Source organism: Sapajus apella, unplaced genomic scaffold (assembly GCF_009761245.1).
Source record: "Sapajus apella isolate SASKATOON/1434 unplaced genomic scaffold, GSC_monkey_1.0 scaffold139, whole genome shotgun sequence".
NCBI classification, from domain to species: domain Eukaryota; kingdom Metazoa; phylum Chordata; class Mammalia; order Primates; family Cebidae; genus Sapajus; species Sapajus apella.
The window spans coordinates 1,064,605-1,084,880 of record NW_022437079.1 but is presented as its reverse complement, the minus strand read 5'-3'; the positions used below and the strand labels follow the sequence as shown (position 1 = coordinate 1,084,880).

General features: G+C 38.9%; 1 protein-coding gene across 4 annotated transcripts in view; it reads left to right on the top strand.

The window, feature by feature from the left end:
* Positions 1-1,832: 1,832 nt before the first annotated feature.
* Positions 1,833-20,276, top strand: part of ZFAND6 (zinc finger AN1-type containing 6) — a 58,789-nt gene continuing 40,345 nt past the window's right edge. For 2 of the 4 annotated variants that reach the window (XM_032263861.1, XM_032263859.1), the window contains exon 1: positions 1,833-2,071. The gene's annotated coding sequence lies outside the window, so the exon portion shown is untranslated. Of the gene's footprint in view, positions 2,072-13,841; positions 15,224-20,276 lie in introns of those variants that run through there. The other 2 variants (XM_032263860.1, XM_032263858.1) reach the window with 1 other exon arrangement.

The following is a 20,276-nucleotide window of genomic DNA, read 5'->3' as shown; positions in this document are numbered from 1 at the left end:
AAAAAAAAAAAAAAAAAAAAAAAAAAATGGGTGAATTGTAATGGTATATGTGTAAAATCTCAATAAAGCTGTTAATTGTTTTTTTAAAGCTTGAGTTTCTAGCTTTAATAACTGGAAACATGGTGTCACCATTAGCCAAAACTGGGAATGCAGAAGGAAGAATGCGTTTGGGGGAAAAATGAGCCTTGGACATACTGCGTGGCTGTGATAAGCACACAGTGAATGTCCTGCTCTGGAACACAGAAAAGATGGGCTGGAGATAATAATGCAAACAATCATTTATTGAGCATTTGCTACATACCAGGTGCTGTGAATATGTGGTTTACCTACACTGCCTGGTAGGTTGCATATGTATGCTGTTTACTGTTTCTGCTCCCTCTCTTCTCCTGTGTAAGTCAATGAGAGAAGGGCCTTCAGCTCTCTTGATGCTGTCTCCCAGCACCTACAGCACAGGCTGGCAGAGAGTTGGCATACAGCATTTACTGGGTGAATAGAAATGCAGTATCTTTTAACCCTGATAACAATCCTTTGTGGTAGGTTTTTGTTCCAATTTCACTGGTTTTCTTAAGACCACAAAGCTAGTAAGTGACAGTAGTCTGTGGCCATTCCAAGTCACAATGCAATGCTACCATCTCTCAGACTCCCAGAACGAATCTGGAACAAAAGAAAGCAGTAGAGGTCATGTAAACCCAATTTCTGCAAATTCGTAATAACTACATATGAATATCCAACTGGGTTAGGTGCTGGAGTTAATACAACCATAAAGTGGACAAGAATCTAAAGAAAAATACATTTAAGACAAAATCCATAAGACTTGGCTCATAACCCTGCTAGTTCATGAAGATCTTTCACACATATTACCTTATTTAACCCCCCACAAATCCCCTAATACGTAGGTTTTATTACCATTTCAATCAGGCTTTTGTCCTTCACTTAAACTGTGCTCCCCAAGGTGACTTCCGTGTTGACAAATGCAACAGGTACTCACTTCAAGCACAACATTTAAGGGAGCAGCAACAAACTAAGTGATGAAGATGAATAACATTTTTATTTTCTAAAATTAAAATTCATGCAAAAAATACATGAATAACACAATACCAAATTTTAAAATGAAGAGGGTCCACCGACCAACGGAACCCCTCATTCATGGTAGGACTGAATGACCTCGAACTAAAGGGTCATGTACTTCCTGCTTGTGAGGCTTCTGAGCACGAAGGCCGAGGAACTTCTGGGGGAGCCACTCTGCCCATCACCCCCAGTCTCAGCGCGCACCACGCAGGTGGGAACTCAGCCCGTGCTTTTGGAAAAGGCTGAACTGGGGACGCTTGTGCCCGTGCATACATGTGTTGCACACGTGTGCGCGCACGCTTCTATTTCCAAGTCCCGGTTCCGGCCAGGGGAGAGTACTGCTTTACAGCACCCTGAGCTCGGACTTCGCGTTCGCAGACTGAGGCGCCAGGCTGCACGCATGTGAAGACCAGCTCAGAATTCCTTCCTGCACAAGCGGCAGGTGGAGTGCAACTCTTTCTGGTGCCTCAATCCGAGACAGGGCCAGGCCATTCCCTGTGAGGTAGCTGAGGGACCTAATCGAACACTGAAAATCTCCGTGAGACCCCTTAACCGCCTTCCCGTAGCTATCGGAGGTAGAGAAACTGCAGCGGGATGAGCCTCCAGCGAGGGCGGTGGAACGAGGGACAGTGGAGGTGCAGAGGGCGGAGGAGCGTCTTCTTTTGCTCCGCCCCGCCTCTTCTCTCGGCTCTGGCCAATTGCCGCGCGCTCCGAGCCTTGACCCCGCCTCCTCCGGCCTGCGGCCCCGCCCGCGCCTGTAATAATTAGGGTGCGGGCAGGGGGGCAGCCGCGTCAGCGCCGGGAGCCGGCCAATCCAGTGTCTCTACCCGGCGGTCGCGTCATAGGCTGAACAGCCAAACAGAAAAGTTTAATAAACAGCGGACGGAGGGGCCGCGGCGGCGGAGCCGGAGCGAGCAGGGGTTCGGCAGCCTCACCTGTCCCCATTTCACCGGAGGTACCGGCGGCGGCGGGGAGCGCGTCAGGCGGAGACAGCCGCCGCCAGGTGAGGAGCGGGGCCCGGCCGGCCTGGCGCTGCCCCTCCTCCGCCCGCTCCCTTCCCCCACCGGGCTGAGGCGAGGCGAGGCCCGCCCCCGGTCTCTCCCGGCGCCCGCGAGCCGGAAGCGGAGGGCGGCTGGCCGGCGCAGCAGGTGGTGGGCCCGTCGGGGCCGCGGGCGAGAGGACGAGGACTCCCGGCTCCGCGAGGGGGGGGCGGGGAGCGGCGGGTTCACCTCAGACGCGCGCGGGCGTCGGGGGCCCGGGGCCGCTTCCTGTCAGGGTGGGCGCGCCGGGGTCGGGAGCCTCAGTTTCTCGGGGCCGCGGAGCCCGCGCCGCGCGCCGCCCGAGCGGGTTCGGAGCGGTTGGCGGGCGGGGGTCGGAAGGGTCCCGAGCACTCTCGGGCGTGTCCGCCCCGCCTCCGAGTCTCGGGTTTTCTTCGGGATGTTTTTCCACCTGCCGTGTTTTCAGAAACGAGCCCGGGGGCAGCCCGGAGTCTCCAGCTCGCCTCTGACTGGCGCCGGGGAGGGAATTGGTCGTCTTTCCCTGCTTGGGTTTAGCTTGCTTAGGATTCTCAATTTTCTGTCTGCTCTTTTGAAGTAGTTATTTTCAAGTTTTTGTCTCTAGCTACCTAAAGAAGTACAAAAAAAGAACGTGGCGTTTGAAATCATTTTAACTTGGTTTCGAAGTCATGTGCTAACCACACAGTTGGGACGCTGTGATTACCTTCGTAACTCGGAAGTTGTGACCACTTGTGACGAAGTTAGGGCCTTGGGGTGACCTACAGATAATTTATATTAAGTTGTTTGGCCATAAAAACTGGGCAGAATAGGCTGGGCTCGGTGGCTCACGCCTGTAATCCCAGCACTTTGGGAGGCCGAGGCGGGCGGATCACCAGGTCACGAGATGGAGACCATCCTGGCCAACATGGTGAAACCCGGTCTCTACCAAAAATACAAAAATTAGCCGGGCGTGGTGGCGCGCGCTTGTAATCCCAGCTACTTGGGAGGCTGAGGCAGGAGATGGGGGACAGAGCAAGGCTCTCTCTCAGACCCCAAAACAAAAAAACATTGGGCAGAATTAATGATTTTGATGCTCCGAGAAACAGGGTTAAATTCCTCTTTCAAACTAATATCGGAATTTGATTTTTTAAAAGTGTAAAATATTTAAGATTAGTTGTTCAGTAACTATGTCACCAATTTTAAGGCACTTTCTGAGTTACGTATAGTTTCTACAGAGCCCTAGGGAAAATGTTTTCAAAATGTGTGCATTTAAATTTCCAAAACAGGTTGTCTTTTTATTTTTTTTACGTTTTAAAATATGTTTAAAGAGAAACAGATTACAAATGTGCAGGAGGAAAATACAGGGGTTGATGGATTTATTATCCTGTAGTGATAACTTTCTGAGTGTATGCATGTCAGAACTTACACATTTTGCACTTCAAATATGTGCACTTTATTGTCAACTATATGTCAGTAAAGGTTTTAAGAATTAATCAAAATATATTTAATGCCACAAAAAAATACATAACACAGTAAAGTATAAACAGATAAAACGTCAGAAATCCTTGACTCCTCCCCCAAACCCCAAACCGGAACATTACTAAAACTTGCATTTGCCTATGAGTTTCTTATCCAGTGGATTTTGTGTATGTCACTTCTTGACTTTTTGAAAAATAGTTTTGTCATATACGTTTGTATGCCCAAACAGTGTGGCATTTAATTTGCTTTTCTTTTGAGCTTTATAAAAATAGTATGTGGGTGTAGTTCATTTCATTGCTTTATGATATATTAATCTGTCATAAGTCATGGGCAGTTAGAACGTGTTTTTATAGTTTTTTTAATTTTGTTTTGCTATAAACAGTCTTGCTCTATGAACATTTCTTGTTTCCGGCTCTTTGTACACGAAGTACAAGAATTTCTCTAGAGTAAATACTTAATGTGGATTGCCTCAGAAGGTATTAGGTAATCAGGACTAGAATAGATTGAAATACTTATAAATAAAATGAATGAAAAGCATTAGGATTCTCTATTATGTTTAAATGGAAGATTCATCGCCATAGTGATTGAACTTGTTGAACCTAAACATTTGCATGAAAAACCAAAATTCCTGTTAACCTATATATAATGACTCTTCTTTTAAAGTCACATTGTAAAAAGTCTGGCACTGTTCGGTATCCCCTTTTCAGTGCAAAAATAGTAAGTATGGTAGAAAAAACACTGGATCGTATATAAAATACTCTTTCTGCTGTTCCTCTCCTCCCCTCTCATCTCTAGCAAATGACTTAAAAATTTCTTGGCCCGGTGTGGTGGCTCACGCCTGTAATCCAAGCACTTTGGAGGCCAAGGCGGTGGATCACCTGAGGTCGGGAGTTCAAGACCAGCCTGACCAACATGGTGAAACCCCGTCTTAAAAATTAAAAAAAAAAAAAAAAATTTTCTCTTATGCCTTAGCATAGTCATGTAAAAGAAACTTGGCCTAAGTTCATTCTTCCAGTTTTGCACAGACTTTAGTTAAGGAAAACACCTGTCAAATGGCACACCCTTTAAGGGAAAGCATTAGGACCAAGGTGTTATTCTGTGGAATTATATTTTGTGTCCTTTAGAACATTTTTGAAAAGTTGTGTGGCATTTTAGGATTTGTTAACTCCATATTCGTGTTTTAAATTAGAGAATGCCCACCAAGGATCTGTTTCATTATACTAACAGAGACACAGTGACAACTTAGGGAATAGTATCTCCTTAATATACTGACGATGGGTGTGTTTGTGTGTTTCGTGTTTCATTCTTGTAAATGAGAATTTACATGTAGCTTTGAATAACCTTTTTGTTTGAAGACAGGAGTAGAGATGGTTTCATTTTTTTCTATATGTAGTTTGCAGAGAAATATCAGGTTGCTTTGTTTTGGTAGGGCTGTATTCTGCTTTTAAAAACCTCATTTTTTATTTGATTATAAGGGCAATGTGTGTATGGGGTTCCCCCTGCAAACTGTGAGAAAGAATAGAAAGTTATTAAGAAAAGCCATCAATCGTAGATGACCGTTGATAACGTTTTGTCAGGTATATGCCTGGTCTTTGTGGGTTTTTTTTTTTTTTGGTGTTAGAGTCTCGCTGTGTCGCCAGACTTGTAGTACAGTGGTGCCATCTCTGCTCACTGCAACCTCCATCTCCTGGGTTCAAGCGATTCTCCTGCCTCAGCCTCCCAAGTAGCTGGGAATACAGGTGCGTGCCACCACACTGCTCAGCTAATTTTTGCATTTTTAGTAGAGACGGGTTTCACCACGTTGGCCAGGATGGTGTCCATCTCTTGACCTCATGATCTGCCTGCCGCGACCTCCCAAAGTGCTGGGATTACAGGCGTGAGCCACTGCGCCCGGCCTGTGTGTGTGTGTTCTTAGTATCCTAAACTTAAAGAGTTAATTCTAAACATTGTCAGGCTGGCTCTTCCTTCAGAACTTATCCCAAATGTAATCTGCCTCACCTCCTTGTTTTATATAAGATGGTAATAGAAGTCATCTAACTGGTACCGCTGCTTCAACTTTTCTACTCTTCTGCTTCATTTGAATGTGTAAGTTAGAGCATCTTACTTTCCGACTTAAAACCCTCCAGTAGCTTTTCAATACGCAAAATAAAATTGAAACCTCGTACTGTGGCTTATATACCTCAGACCAGCAAAATTTCCTAGAAATAGAACGCTAGTCACAAATGGGAGCTACATTAAGTAATTTAAAATTTTCTGATAGCCCCATTATGAAAAAAAGAGAAACTGGTGAAATACATTTTATTTAACCCTGTCTTTATAATTTGATGTGTGTTTTCTACTTACGGGATATCTCATTTTGGAATAGCCACCTTTTTATTTTGGGACAGTGTCTTGCTGTCTCCCAAGCTGGAGGGCACTGGTGCAATCTCAGCTCAGTGCAACTTCCACTTCCCAGGTTCAAGTGATTCTTGTTCCTCAGCCTCCTGAGTAGCTCGGAGTATAGACACACATCACCCCGCTTGGCTTGTTTTTTTTTTTTTTTTTTTTTTTTTTGAGACGGAGGCTGGAGTGCATTGGCACGACCTTGGCTTGCTGCACCTTCCACCTCCTGGGTTCATGCTATTCTGCTTCAGCTTCCCCAGTAGCTGGGACTACAGGTGTGTGCCACCACACCCAGCTAATATTTGTATTTTTAGTAGAGACAGGGTTTCGCCATGTTGGTCAGGCCTCACCTGGTCTCAGGTGATCCGCCTGCCTCAGCCTCCCATAATGTTGGGATTACAGGGGCGAGCCACCATGTTCAACCTGAACTAGCCAAATTTCAAGTCCTCAGTAGCCACGTGTGACTAGTAGTTAACCACATGGACAGTTCTATCTTATAAAAGTTCTGTAACTTAACTAGTTATCTGTTGGGTGTAACTTACATTAATTTATTATTTTTTTCTTACAAGTAGTGTGATAATAGCTACTTCTATGTATTTTACATTATTTCTTTAGGATCTAGTCTGTCTTACAAATCACTGAATCAAAGCATATGAATGTTTCTTAGAGTCTTTTCATAAATATTGCCAAATTTTGTCCTTAAAAGTTTGACAAACATCAAACTTTAATACCAAATTTCACTAAAAATATGAGAGAATACACTCTTGTATGTCTTTACCAACACTATTATCTATCCATCTACCCTCCATCCTTCCTTCCCTTTCTATAGGATTTATTATGTATTTCTGTAATTAATTATGATAGTAAAGATATGGATATTGGACATCTTCTAGTTTATCTTTTGCCCATTTTGGGTGGCGGTTTATATTTGTATACACACACAAGTTTGTTTAAAAAAAATTTTTTTTTTGAGACAAGGTCTTGCTGTATGGCCCAGGCTGGAGGGCAGTGGTGCAGTCATGGCTCATTGCAGCTTCTACTTCCTGGGCTTAATTAATTATCCCAAGTCAGCCTCCTGAGTAACTGAGACTACAGGCATTCGCCACCATGCCTGGCTTTTTTTTTTTTTTTTTTTTTTTGTAGAGCTGAGGTTTTACCATATTGCCCAGAGGGGTTTTGAACTGGGCTTAAGTGATTTGGCCTCCCTAAGTGCTGGGATTATAAGCATGAGCCACTGGGCCTGGCCTGCAAATATTTTTCGTAGTTTTCTCCTGCTCTCTCTCTTTTTTTTTTAAACAGGCAAAGGTTTTTACCTTTTAAGAAAACTAGGTTAATACTTTGTTTTAAGGCTTCTACTTTGCTTTTATATTTAAAGGCTTCCACCCAGATAACTTCTCTTCTAGTTCTTTTATGGTTTCATATTTCACATCTGTCTTTTTCTGTTCATCTGGGATTTTTTTTTTTAACATATATGAAGTGAAATAACTTCCCTTATTTTTCCTTAAAAATTTTGGCCCCACTTAAAAAAAAAAATTGTCTTGAAATAAAGTTGCCTTTATCATAAGTTAAATGCACATTTTCTTGGTTCTTTTTAGGTTTTATTGAAGTATCAATGATTTGATACCAGTGCACACTTGTATGCACTGGGCATGGTATTCTCATTTCGTTAACAAATGTGTTTTTGTTGCTGTAAGTCTCTCCCCCACCCCCCTTTTTTGGTTGTTGCTTTGTTAGTCCTCAGACGTTTTAGTTTTTTCTTTTGGGGCTTCGAAATAGTTTTTTATTTTTCCCTATTTTTTTTTTTTTGAGACAGAGTCTCACTCTGTCACCAGGCTGGAGTGCAGTGGCGCAATCTCGGCTCGCTGCAACCCCTGCTTCCCGGATTCAAGTGATTCCCCTGCCCCAGCCTCCTGAGTAGCTGAGACTACAGGTGTGTGTCATCTACTAAAATATTAATTTTTTGTATTTTAGTAGAGATGGGGGTTTCATCATGTTGGCCAGAATGGTCTCGATCTTCTGACCTCATGACCCACCCACCTCAGTCTCCCAAAATTCTGGGATTACAGGCGTGAGCCATTGTGCCCAGCCCGGTTTTGAATTTTTTAACTTAAAAAAATTGCAGCTTCTACATTCTGTATTTTATGTTGTGTAATGAAAAAATTTAATGCTATAGAATGTTCTTCTTTGTTTTTTATTTAATTTGTTTTTTTGAGATGGAATCTCACTGTTGCCAGGCTGGAGTGCAATCGCACAATCTTGGCTCACTGCAACCTTTGCCTCCTGGGTTCAAGGGATTCCCTTGCCTCAGCCTCCCAAGTAGCTGGGATTACAGGCGTGCACCACCACGAACAGCTAATTTTTTGTATTTTAGTAGAGATGGGGGTTTCACCATGTTGGCCAGGATAGTCTCGATCTCCTAACCCCATGATCTACCTGCCTTGGTCTCCCAAAGTGCTGGGATTACAGGCATGAGCCACTGTGCCCAGCCTGAATGTTCTTCTGAGCAGAGCTTTAGCTGTATTACATAAATTTTGATGAGTAATATTTTTCCATTCATTCATTCATTCATTCATGAGCTGGAGTCTCACTCTGTAGCCCAGGCTGGAGTGCAGCGGCACAGTCTTGGCTCACTGCAACCTCTGCCTCCCAGGTCCCTGTTCAAGCAATTCTCCTACCTCAGCCTCCCAAGTAGCTCGGATTACAGGCACGAGCCACCATGCCCAGCTAATTTTTTGGTATTTTTTAATAGGGTTTCACCATGTTGGCCAGTCTGGTCTTAAACTCCTGACCTCGTGATCTGCCTGCCTTGGCCTCCCAAAGTGTTGGGATTATAGGCGTGAGCCACCGCACCCGCTCATATTTTTACATTTATATATTTAAAAACCCCTGCAGTTACAGTTTTTATTCTTTCAAGTATTTAAGCACCTGGTCCATCTAGACATTGTGCCAAGTGCTGAGGTTATAACTATATACATTACAAGGTCTGTTGCCTTCAGTTATAGTCTATTGAGAAGTATAGACAAACCAACAAATAATTTTCAGATTTGGTAAGTGTGTAGGAAGTAAAGAAATAATAGAATGTGGCTGGGTGCGGTGGCTCATGCCTATAATCCCCAGCACTTTGAGAGGCCGAGGTGAGTGGATCACAAGGTCAAGAGATCGAGACCTGAACAACATGGTGAAACCCTGTCTCTCTACTAAAAATAATAAAAATTAGCTGGGCATGGCAGCACGGGCCTGTAGCCCCAGCTTCTCTGGAGGCTGACAGGAGAATTGTTTGAACCTGGGAGACAGGTTGCAGTGAGCCAAGATTGCGCCACTGTGCTCCAGCCTGGCGATGACAGAGCAAGACTCCGTCTCAAAAACAAAAAAAACGAAAAAACCCGAAATAGTAGAAGGTGCTAAGTTCTGAGACTGTCACGTTTAAATTGATTGGTGGTACCAAGGTGTGTATGGGAGTTTCTTTAGCTTTTCCAGTCTGTCAGAACATTAAAAAAAAAAGACTTAAGTTTTTTGTTGTTTTTCTGAGATGGAGTCTCACTCTCACCCAGGCTGGAGTGCAGTGGCTTGGTCTCGGCTCACTACAACCTCTGCCTCCTGGGTTCAAGCAGTTCTCCTGGCTCAGGCTCCTGAGTAGCTGAGATTACACCATGCCCGGCTAATTTATGTATGTTTAGTAGAGACGGGGTTTTACCATGTTGGCCAGGCTGGTCACAAACGCCTTACCTCAGGTAATCCGCTCACCTCAGTCTCCCAAAGTCCTGGGATTACAGGTGTGGACCACCTCCCCTGGCCAAAATGACTAAGTTTTTTGGCAAAAAGTATTTTGTGAAAATTGCCTTGCAGGCCTGGCTCGGGGCCTCACGCTTGTAATCCCAGCACTTTGGGATGCCAAGGTGGGCGGATCACCTGAGGTCAAGAGTTCAAGACCAGCTTGGCCAACATGGTGAAACCTCGTCTCTAGTAAAAATATAAAAATTTAGCCGGGCGTGGTGGCTGGCACCTGTAATCCCAGCTACTTAGGATGCTGAGGCAGAAGAATTACTTGAACCCTGGAGGCGGAGGTTGCAGTGAACCAAGATTTTGCCACCGCACTCTAGCCTGGGCAACAGAGTGAGACTCCGTCTCCAAAAAAAAAAAAAAAAATTGCTTTGCAAACAGTTTCACTTCCAACTGTATCACTGCCCCAAAGGTTGTCCTGTGTAAAAAATTTGGAACTGTGATTCTGAGTTCCAAAATCAAGAATTTGGAGGAAGTTTCCCAAGTGAAGGGAAGTGCTGGCACAAATGGCACATACACAAAGTGCTTGACTTGACTTTGAATTTGACAGAAGATTGGAATGGCTGGATTTTACTGAGTGAGGGTGGGACAAGCTTTGTTTCAGGACTTGTTTGGGAGACTTTTATTATTTTTTCCCAAGTGGTAGGGCTACTTCCACACCTCCTGCCTTCCTGCGGAGTTTTGATTTTGTGAACCAAATCATTCTCTTACAAATAACGTATATTATTTTACCTCTTGTTACTTGTCTTCATTATTTCTACTGTGTTTTCAGTTTTCTCTACTCAAATCCTTCGGTTTTGCTTAATTGTGATTTCCTTGAGGAATCCTTCCTTGAATGCCACAAAATAGGTTAGGTCCTTCTGTTGGCTTCACATGCTCATTTAATATTGGGTATTTCTTTCATAAACATTTGTAACAGCTCCAGCTCATTAAGTGTGTGTGAATTGTTTAGGTGTCTATTTCCTCTTCCAGATCTGTACAGTCTGGTAGCTCCACTTCTGGCTACTTAATAAATTTAAATTTAAGATTAAAAATTCAGTTCCTCATTTGTATTAGTCACATTTCAGGTGCTTACTCAGTGGCCTTATGTGGCTAGTGGCAAATGTGTTGGACAGCAGAGACAGAGTCTTCTGCAATAATAGGTACTAATTTATAGTCCTGGTGGCTAATGGCTACCATATTTTATTTAAGTAGTCACATCTGACTATTGAGATGTGGCAAATCTGAATTGATGTACTAAGTATGAAATAGGAACTTGATATCTAGTACAAAATAATGAAAATATCTCAATTTTAAAAATATTGATTACATATTGAAGTAATATTTTACATATATTGTGTTAAAATATACTATTAGTGTTAATTTTATTTATTTTATTAAAAAAATTTTTTTTATGAGACCTCTGTTGTCCAGGCTGGAGTGCAGTGGTGCGATCTTGGCACACTGCAACCTCTGCCTTCTTAGTTCAGGCAATTCTCCTGCCTCCACCTCCCAAGTAAGCTGGGACTATAGTTGTGCACCACCGGCACCCAGCCTATTAATTTTGTTTTTGTTGCTGCTGCTGTTGTTGTTTTGTTTTTGAGACATACCTTGCCTTTGCCGCCCAGGATAGAGTGCAGTGGCGTGATCTTGGTTCACTGTAGTCTCAACCTCCCTGGCTCAAGAGATCCTCCCACCTCAGCCTCCCAAGTAGCTGGGACGGGTGCCACCACGCCTGGTTAATTAAAAAAATTTTTTTTTATTTTTTGTAGAGACAGGGTTTCACTGTGTTGCCCAGGCTGATCTTGAACTCCTGAGCTCAAGTGATCTGTCTGCCTTGGCCTCTGAAAATCTTGGGATTACAGATGTGAGCTACCATGCCCAGCCAATTTTTATGTTTCAATGTGACTGCTAAGAAACAGAAAATCACATGTGGCTCTCATTGTGTTTCTGTGAGGCAGCACTGGTCTTGACTTGTTCGTAAGTTTCTACAATGGTAGGGACTATATCCATTTTATTTACTGTGGTATCCTCAGCGCATAATAGACATTCAAAAGATTTGGTGAATGAATAAACTAACTCTGTTAACTTTTCAGTGTTACTGTATAGTTTATAGAGAATGTTATCTATTCAACTTTTGCTTTTCAGAATTGTTCATTTTCTTTTGACTGACTAAAATGGTTGAGAAAAGTTCTTTTGGTAGCTATATAAAGAATTAGTCTTCATCTTTTACGTAATATTTTATTTATTTTTCTTCTGGTTTAGGCTGCTATGGAGAAAGGGGAATTTAAACTTGACCTGTCTATTTTCTCTTCATTTTTCTATGTCTAGCACTTTTTCCTGTGATATGTTATTTGGCACATGAAAATTTATGACTTAAAATCTTAATAGTTAGGTATTATAAATGTATTCTCTTTTATATTTGTGTCACTGTTGTGATCCCTGTTTCTTTTTATTCTGCATTAATCGGTGACCTTGTTTATCCCTTGAGACCTAAAACAAAGCAATTTACTGTCTTTCATAGAAAGATACCTTATCCTATCAGCTTGGTTTATGCTTTCTTATCTGTATGTTTCCTTAATGTTTCCTTTATATTTCCTTCGTGTTCAGTGTTTGAATGAATAGGCCATTACCACCCTCCCTAACTCCCCATACATACCTTGTAATCTTTTCCCTAAGGAGTCAGCAGATACACACCAGGAATTGCAAGCTCAAATATATAGCTTACTTTTGTAGGCAGTGTGTATTTGCCAGGGAAATTTTTTTTTTGTTTTATTCCCCATTGAATGGTGTTTTTCAGAGTTTATCCTTAGTGATCCCAGTCATGTTTTGCTAATGTCAGGGTGGCCTTTTTATCAGCTGCTACAATGAACCACCAATTGTGCCCAGAGAAAATGCTCAGGATTAATTTCTTTTGTAGAAAGAGCAGTTTGAACTATCTGGAATCCTTCAAAATTCTAAGAAAGTGTTTGCCCTGTTCTGTATGTATTCTGCTAAAAGCTGTTGCTAATACTCTAGATATTGATTTTTCATATAAGCAGAGTCTTCTTAATCAAAAGTGAAATGGGACCAAATTGTTCAATGGCTTGTTCTCTTCTAAATTGTTTTTAGCTGATAAGATTTGGGAAACTTTCTGGGCTCCCACAAATAATAATACAATAAGTCCTTTGAATACTTGATGCTTAAAAAGTATTGTGGTGGCATGTAATCAGGGAGCTCCAGAGGTTTCTGCAGGCTCCTTGTTCCTGAGAAGCAATATTGTTTTCATATTATCTTGGTTACAAATTTTGTGGTTTTCACATTGCTTTCTTTTTATTTATTTTTTGCTGTTGTTTTCCACTGCTCCTGATGTAGAAACGGAATAAGCTACTCTTTAATTTTAACCTGTTTGCTACCTAAAATGATAATCACCTTGTTGATGTTCTTTCAAGCAGGTCCCAGAGATCTTAGAACAATCTGGAATCAATCACTAAGTCCACAGTTGGCTTTTCTCTTGGTTATATATAGATTGATAGTGGTCTTGGTGTTATATTAGTGTTTGATTCGTGTTTGTTTCATAATTAACTTTGAAGTGAAAAAACTGATGCGAGAGCAAAGGTTTATTTAGTTGCCATAACTATCTACTAATTTTATGCTTGCCAGGTTTTAAGATTAAAATATTTGCCATCTCTCCTTTTTTTTCCCCATAAAACTTTTGTCCATCTACAGTCAATTTCCCTCAAGTCTTATGCTGTTATTCAAGCTACATATTCTTTCTGCCAATTGCTTCTGTACCTTCTCTGCTTCCAGTGTTCTTTTGCAAGAGTGTCCGACACACAGTGGGAAGAAAACCTGAACTTGACTCATGAAGTGCTGGGCATTCAAAGCAGTGAATCCTTGCAAAGGATCTTGGGACTAGACCTCTGTGAATTGGCTCTTTCAATTTGTCCACTTAAAGGGCATAATAGATTATGCAGCTGTTTGGGCTTCAGCAGGGTATTGCTCCATATTCATGTCTAGTTGCAATTATGTGAATTTTCAGTTTGTTACAAAGACTTGCCTTTGTATTCAAAGCAATTTTGTTGGCATTATGTTCTAATATGTGAATTTTCTCTGAGGAAAAATAGTTGCAGGATTTTGAACTTTGGAAACTTTAAATTTAAATTAAAATGTTTAAAGGTTTTGTTATTTTTTGTTTTCTGATGCAAACTGAACATTGAAAACATATTTAAAGGAGAAGCCACTCTAATATGCTTTAATTTTGAGTTTATGAATCACAGGATTTTTTGTAGAGGTAAAAATTATACTTACACGGTAAACTACACATTAAATGCCTTTGAATCAATCAGATGATGGTTAATGTCTGAGTAATGTTTGATGGGCCAAGCTACTAAAACATAAGCAATTCTAATTAAAATATATAAACTTAGAGTATAAAAATAGCAAACTTGGTATGTATAAAGTGACAGTAGGTCTTTTTTGCTTAAAAATCGGAGTTCCTAAATAGTGTCTCTTTAGGATCTCTGTAGTAAAAATATTAATGTAGCTTAGTGAGAACTTTAAGAGGAATATACCCTTCACTTTAGGGTGCCCATGCCACTTTGAAGTAATAGAGTGTGAAGTAGTTTCCATACTTAAAAAAAAAAAAGATGAAAAAGACTTAAACTTTTCTAAATTTTATGCCTGATCATGTCATTAGAACAAGTGCCTTTTGCTTTTAGATCTCTGTTTGCAAATGGTTAAGCATTAACCTTGGTAAAATACTCACATATCAGATCTGTTAAATGTAATATAAATAATATTTCTGCCCAGTTTTTTCTTCAGTTTTAAGTAGAAATATCAACCTTGGATGTCACTGAAATTTCTACTCTGTTGTGATACTGAGAACATAAATGTCAGTGAATTTGATAGACATCTTAGAAATGAATCTTTTGCCTTCAGTATTTTAGTGCTATATATTTTCACTTAAGCTTTAGTTTTCTCCTTAAGTCTTAGAAAAAATGCCGGTTTGTTCCTCTTAGCAACATATTGTAATGGATTTTCTGTTGCCGTTTTAAAATTTTAAGATAAAGTGTGAACTCTATTAAAAATAATCTGTCTTTAAAACATAACTTCACCTTCATTGCTCCGTAAAAAATCAAATAATTTAGGTTGAAAGCATTGTATTTTAAACAGTTGGTCACTGAACTTCAAATTAAAACTGCTTCTGTGAGATTTTCATTTACGTCACTTAGTTTATTTTACACCTAGACAAGGGTAAGCAACAGTATATGATGGGAAAACTGAAACCTTTCCTACTGTTTCTTTAAGAAACCAGCTTATCCAGGGGGTTTTAGTGTATCTAACCTAACCTGCTAGCAAGGAAAAGTTCTTTAAAATAATGGATATTAGCCGTATCCAATCAGAATGATCAGTTTCACTAACAGGGAGGAGATTTTACTCTTCAGCCACTAGAATTGGAGAGGGTGGAGCTTGGTATTCAGGTTTGGTTGCTTTGGAGTACAGCTTCAAGTGAAGTTAATCTGAGGTGAAGCAAACAGAAAATTGTGGAGGTTTTGTTGGTAGGATTTTTGTTCTAATCTTTTTATGATCCTTTATTTTATAATTTTGCTCCTTTATGATTCTGTGTGTGCTACATTTTGTCATTGTTTTTATTTTCTGATGCAAACTGAACACTAAAATTAAGCAGGGAAGCAGAACAAAAGGGCTGTTTGGACAGGAAATAGGTGTTCGCAGAGAATCAAACTTGACTTTCTCCTATCATTTTTAGTTCAAAATATGAATGTCATTAAAAAATCTTAGAATCAAAATCCTCTCCAATAACAGGGTTTTCTTTTGGATTGGTTGTTCGAACAGTCGATTGTCAGTTTTTATAAATGACATATTGAGGAGGTTCATTTGATATGTCATTTTCCTTAAACTTAAAATGTTAAGTTGCTGAAAGATAAATGTGATAGGCTTAAATCAGTCTTTTTTAATCAATTGAAATGCTGTTTAATTTTTAACCTCTGTACACCCCCCTTTTAATTTCAGTATATTTTAATTTAACAATATGTTGACATTTTAATATGCTCATAATTTTAGCTTTGTTTTTAAAAAGGCCATTGATTCATATTATGAACAAAGTAAAACTGCTTTCTTCATTCAAACTATTCATTTCTTTCAAAGGTGGAGATAAGTAATTAACATTTTGAAACAGGAAATGAAAAGATTTATATTTTTAAAAGCTATTGGTTAGGCTACTAAAACTTATTTTAAAGTATCTGATTCTGTTTACATTTCTTATTTATGAAATAATCGTAGTGTGTTTCAGTACCAGAATATTTTTTAGAGACTGTTTTCTTTATATTGTTGCTCTTTGTTCTCATAGAAATTGAGGTATAAATTGCAATAATCATTGCAATAATCAGACCAAATGCCAGCTAAGCGTTTTCAGCCATTGTATTTGCTATGCTGCTTGTTCCAAATCATGCAAAGGTTTTTAAATTAATGCTTTTCTGCTATATCTGTTGCTTAAACAATAGTGTAATAATAATGAAATCAAGAAAAGTTACCTATCTACCCACCAGAAGATCATTGTTTGGTCATCTCATTTTTTTCCTGTTCCCTTCTCTATCTTACCATATTCTTGCATTTTTCCAATAATTAAGAATTTGTGCAGTTTTATGTTTTTTTCACTTAACTATCTGTTGAAATTGTTTTCATTGCAAAAACTGTAGTTCTCTTCAGTTGATGTGACTGTAATTAACCTAGTCTTTTGACTTGTCTACTTCTAGGTTGTTGCTAATTTTTCATCATTTTAAATAGTATTACACTGAACACACTTCTGTGTGTAGCTGTAAAATATTTTTCTTTTTAAAAAATATTTCTTTTGGAAATATCCCCTGTAGTGGGCTTACCCAGATCAAAGGATATGAACACTACACTGGCCAAATTGTTTTTCTAAAAAGTTATGCCAGTTTATATCGACACCAGCAGGATGTGCTTCAAAGTTTTTCTAATATGTAGCTCCTTAAATGTTCTGTTAAAGTGTGCCTATGGAGCTCTCTGACTTGTTGATTAGTTTTTGCCTAAAAGCCTATTTTCAACACCATTTTCCAAGATGTAGATGGATATAAATCCATTTTTTTTGATATTAAAATCAACTGAAGGAAATTGGAAAAACTTTTACCCACTTAAGTGAGCAATTACATCTCTGTTAGATATTTTATTTACTTATTTTATGTATTTGTCAGTATGTATGGGGCTTAGTGTTGTACACTGGCTTCGTTATTCAGGCTGGCTTTCCTTTTTCTTCCGTTATAAGCACATACCTGAAGAAATATTTTCTTCCAAGAAAATATATCAGAAACATTTTTAGGAGGGGACTGGATTAGTGCCAGTTAGCATTAGAAGATTGGATTGGTGCCAGTTAACCTGTATGACCAACCTTTGTCATTATTTGTGCATTTCTTAATTTTGAGTTTTTAAAAATACACTTTGGAAACAGAGAACTTTTATGTATAATTGCAGGTTTTGAAATGGAATATCAGCATCTTTCCAATATTTTATAGGTTTCAGTTAAAGGTAAGCTAACTTTACACACATAGAATGGTGCTAGACACACATTGTTTCTATTTGTCGTTAAGAGCATCCTTTTGGCAGTGACCATGCATTATGTATACTCTTAATAGCTTGTCGGTTAAATAGAATAGGTGTTAACTGGCTTATAAACTAGTTGAGTAACAGTCCAGAATAAACTTAAGGTGTGTTAAGACAATTCTAACACAATCCTGATTTTTCTTATAAATGGGGAGTAATGATAAGGCTTGGGCTGAGCTATAACTCCCTGATGCAACGAGTATTTTTGCATGTATGGTCTTCAGTTAAATAATCTAGCTCATTTTGCAATTTAAATAATTTAACTTGTTTTCTGTCAGCATTTATTTCAATGAACTGATAATTTAGTATCTGACTTTCAGAGCTAATGCTGGTATGTTTGTCATTTATGTCATTTGTGTTTATTTCAGAGGAAAGTGTTTTTTTAAATGTCTGTTTATTTTTATGGTTTGGTTTTTTTCCCCCCAGATACTTTGGTGTCTGGAACATTTGGGATAGAAGAGAGAAATTTAAAAATTTCCATATTTATATCACAAATATTTCTCTTATTGGTAATTGACAACATGTAATTTGTCTTCTTAATAAAATTTAATGTTATTGCCACCAAATAGAGATAAAGGTAATTGTAAATACTTCAGTGAAAGTTACTTCAAGTTTAACTATTGGTTATAATTTTACCGGGTACCCCAAGGTAAAGAAATGATGTTCTTTTAGTGGTTTCTCTAACTGTAACTCTGATTCTTTTAGGTATTTAGAATCCTTGGAACATCAGGTTCAAATATTTACCGATCTTAGATGGACAGATTTAGGGAATATCTTCTTAGTACATTGGCTTCCGAGGGAGAGTAGAAACTAGTTTTCTACAAGGAGAAGAAAGCTTTTACGTATTTGGGGCAAGATATGAATAGTTGACAGTTGCATTTTACTCCCTTACATTGGAGATAAAATCATGCATTCAAAGTCTCTGTTGCCATTCAAGAGGAATGTAGTGATTTTTTTTCCTCTGAGTAATATGAGGAAAAAATTTAATGGACAGTAAGTTGATAAAACTTGAAATAACCTAGAGCCATTTTTGTTGAAACCTCTTAATGCTAATTTTTGAACTGATGTGTCTATGAACTTGTTTGACTAAATCTGATTTTCTGTGTTTGTATGCCATTGGAAAAAATGAACTCGAAACAGTTTTGTGGTTAGCAGCACTTTGGTAGAAGAGAGCAGATCAGCCTATTGTGTTTATACCTTTTTTCCCTCCCCAGTATAAATGTTCTTTGTCATCTGCTACCAATAGATTTTTGTGAGTACTTGATTTCTCAGCAACATTTAGTGCCATTGACTACTTTTCCTTCTTGAAACTCTTCTCATCAGTTTCATGATACTGTCTGTGCTTTCCTCATTAGTGATCTCTGTGTCTTTGCAAATTTTTCTTCTTTACAACCATTAAGTAATAGAGGCTCATGGGATTTTGTTCTTAATTCACTCAAGACCTCTCCTTTGATAATCTCCAGTCCCATATCTTTAATTAACATACTATACATATTAATGGTTCCAACATCTGTATCTAAAATCAAAAAATTTTTCTTTTGCTCTCAAGACCCATATTTATCCAGCTCACCAAAAGTCACAGTAAATGGGTGATACTGCCATCCAAGCCAGAACCTGAGTGTCATTCTGATTCTTCTCCTTCATCACCAGTTAGCCACAATTAGCCTATAAATTTTAAATTCAGTGTCTCTAGAATCCATTTTCTTTTTTTTTCCTTCATGTGTTAGCATAAGGCCACAGTATAGTTTGTTACTTAGATGACTAAACAACCCCCCAATTTATCTTCACTTACATTTTGGGCTCTGTATTCTATATTCTTTACTGTGCAATCATTATCTGTTTTTCTCTGCTTCATATTCATTAGTGAATACTAGCTAGAGTGAAGAATAACACCAGCTAATTCTGTGCTAAACATTCTCTCAGTCCCCACACAACTTTAAGAACTAAATATTATTATTCTCATTGACCCAAGTAAGTCAATTTAGAAAGGCTAGCTAATTTTTCTAAGGTCTCCTTAGCTGGTAAGTGACTAGCATACTTTAAAACTGAGGTTTGTCAGACCAGAAGCTCTTTCCTTTAAGCACTGAACTGGGTGCTTTTCTGAGCTTACTTCTCTATTCCTTCCTCTTTAACCAGCTATTTGTAGTTCCTTCTTCTAAGGCATACTCAAAACTTGCTGCCTGTCTAAAAATTCTTTAAGGGAAACAAACATTAAAAAAAAAAAGTATTTCTGACAATTTTTTGGAAGACTTTGAAAAGGGATATAAAACACTTTAGCATCCCCAGAATGTAAGAAGATAAAAGAATCAGACACAAAGTAAAGGTAGTTTTCCTTATGCATGTAGTTTTGAATTTCAAAGCTTTTGAAAGCTTGAGACCACCACTGTGTAGTAGGAAGATTAGGCAAAGTGCAGAAGTACTTTAAGCTGTTTGAAATGCTAACTCCTTAAATAGCTATTGGCCTGGACCTTGTGCTCATTCTGCATCCAGGTGCATAAAGCATCTACCTGTGAACAAAAGTCAAATAACTTCTGAGTAACTTCTAGATAGGGTAGAGAGGCTACATACATTCTTTTGCATCAACTATTATATCATCAAAAAAGTTAAATACTGCAGCCAACATTACTTACACATAAAATTGACGTAAACTGAAAAATAGTTGATTTGGAATCATTTTCATTTAAAATATTTTCTCTCTATCCTCTGTGCCATTCCCCCTCTAACATATTTTAAACCAAAAGGAACTCTATTGGACCAGAAAAAGTAGCCTTTCCATTCATAACTTTGAAAGCAACTTGGTAGTAAAGGAAAAAGATCAAATTGATGGAACTTTTGAAATATAGATAAATATTACCAATATTTGTTTCTTTGAAGGGATTGAATTCTTAACTATAGTTGGGAATTGAAGGTAATTATAAGCATAAATTATCCATTATAATAACAGGAGTTTTTTTTTTATTTTTTTTATTCTAA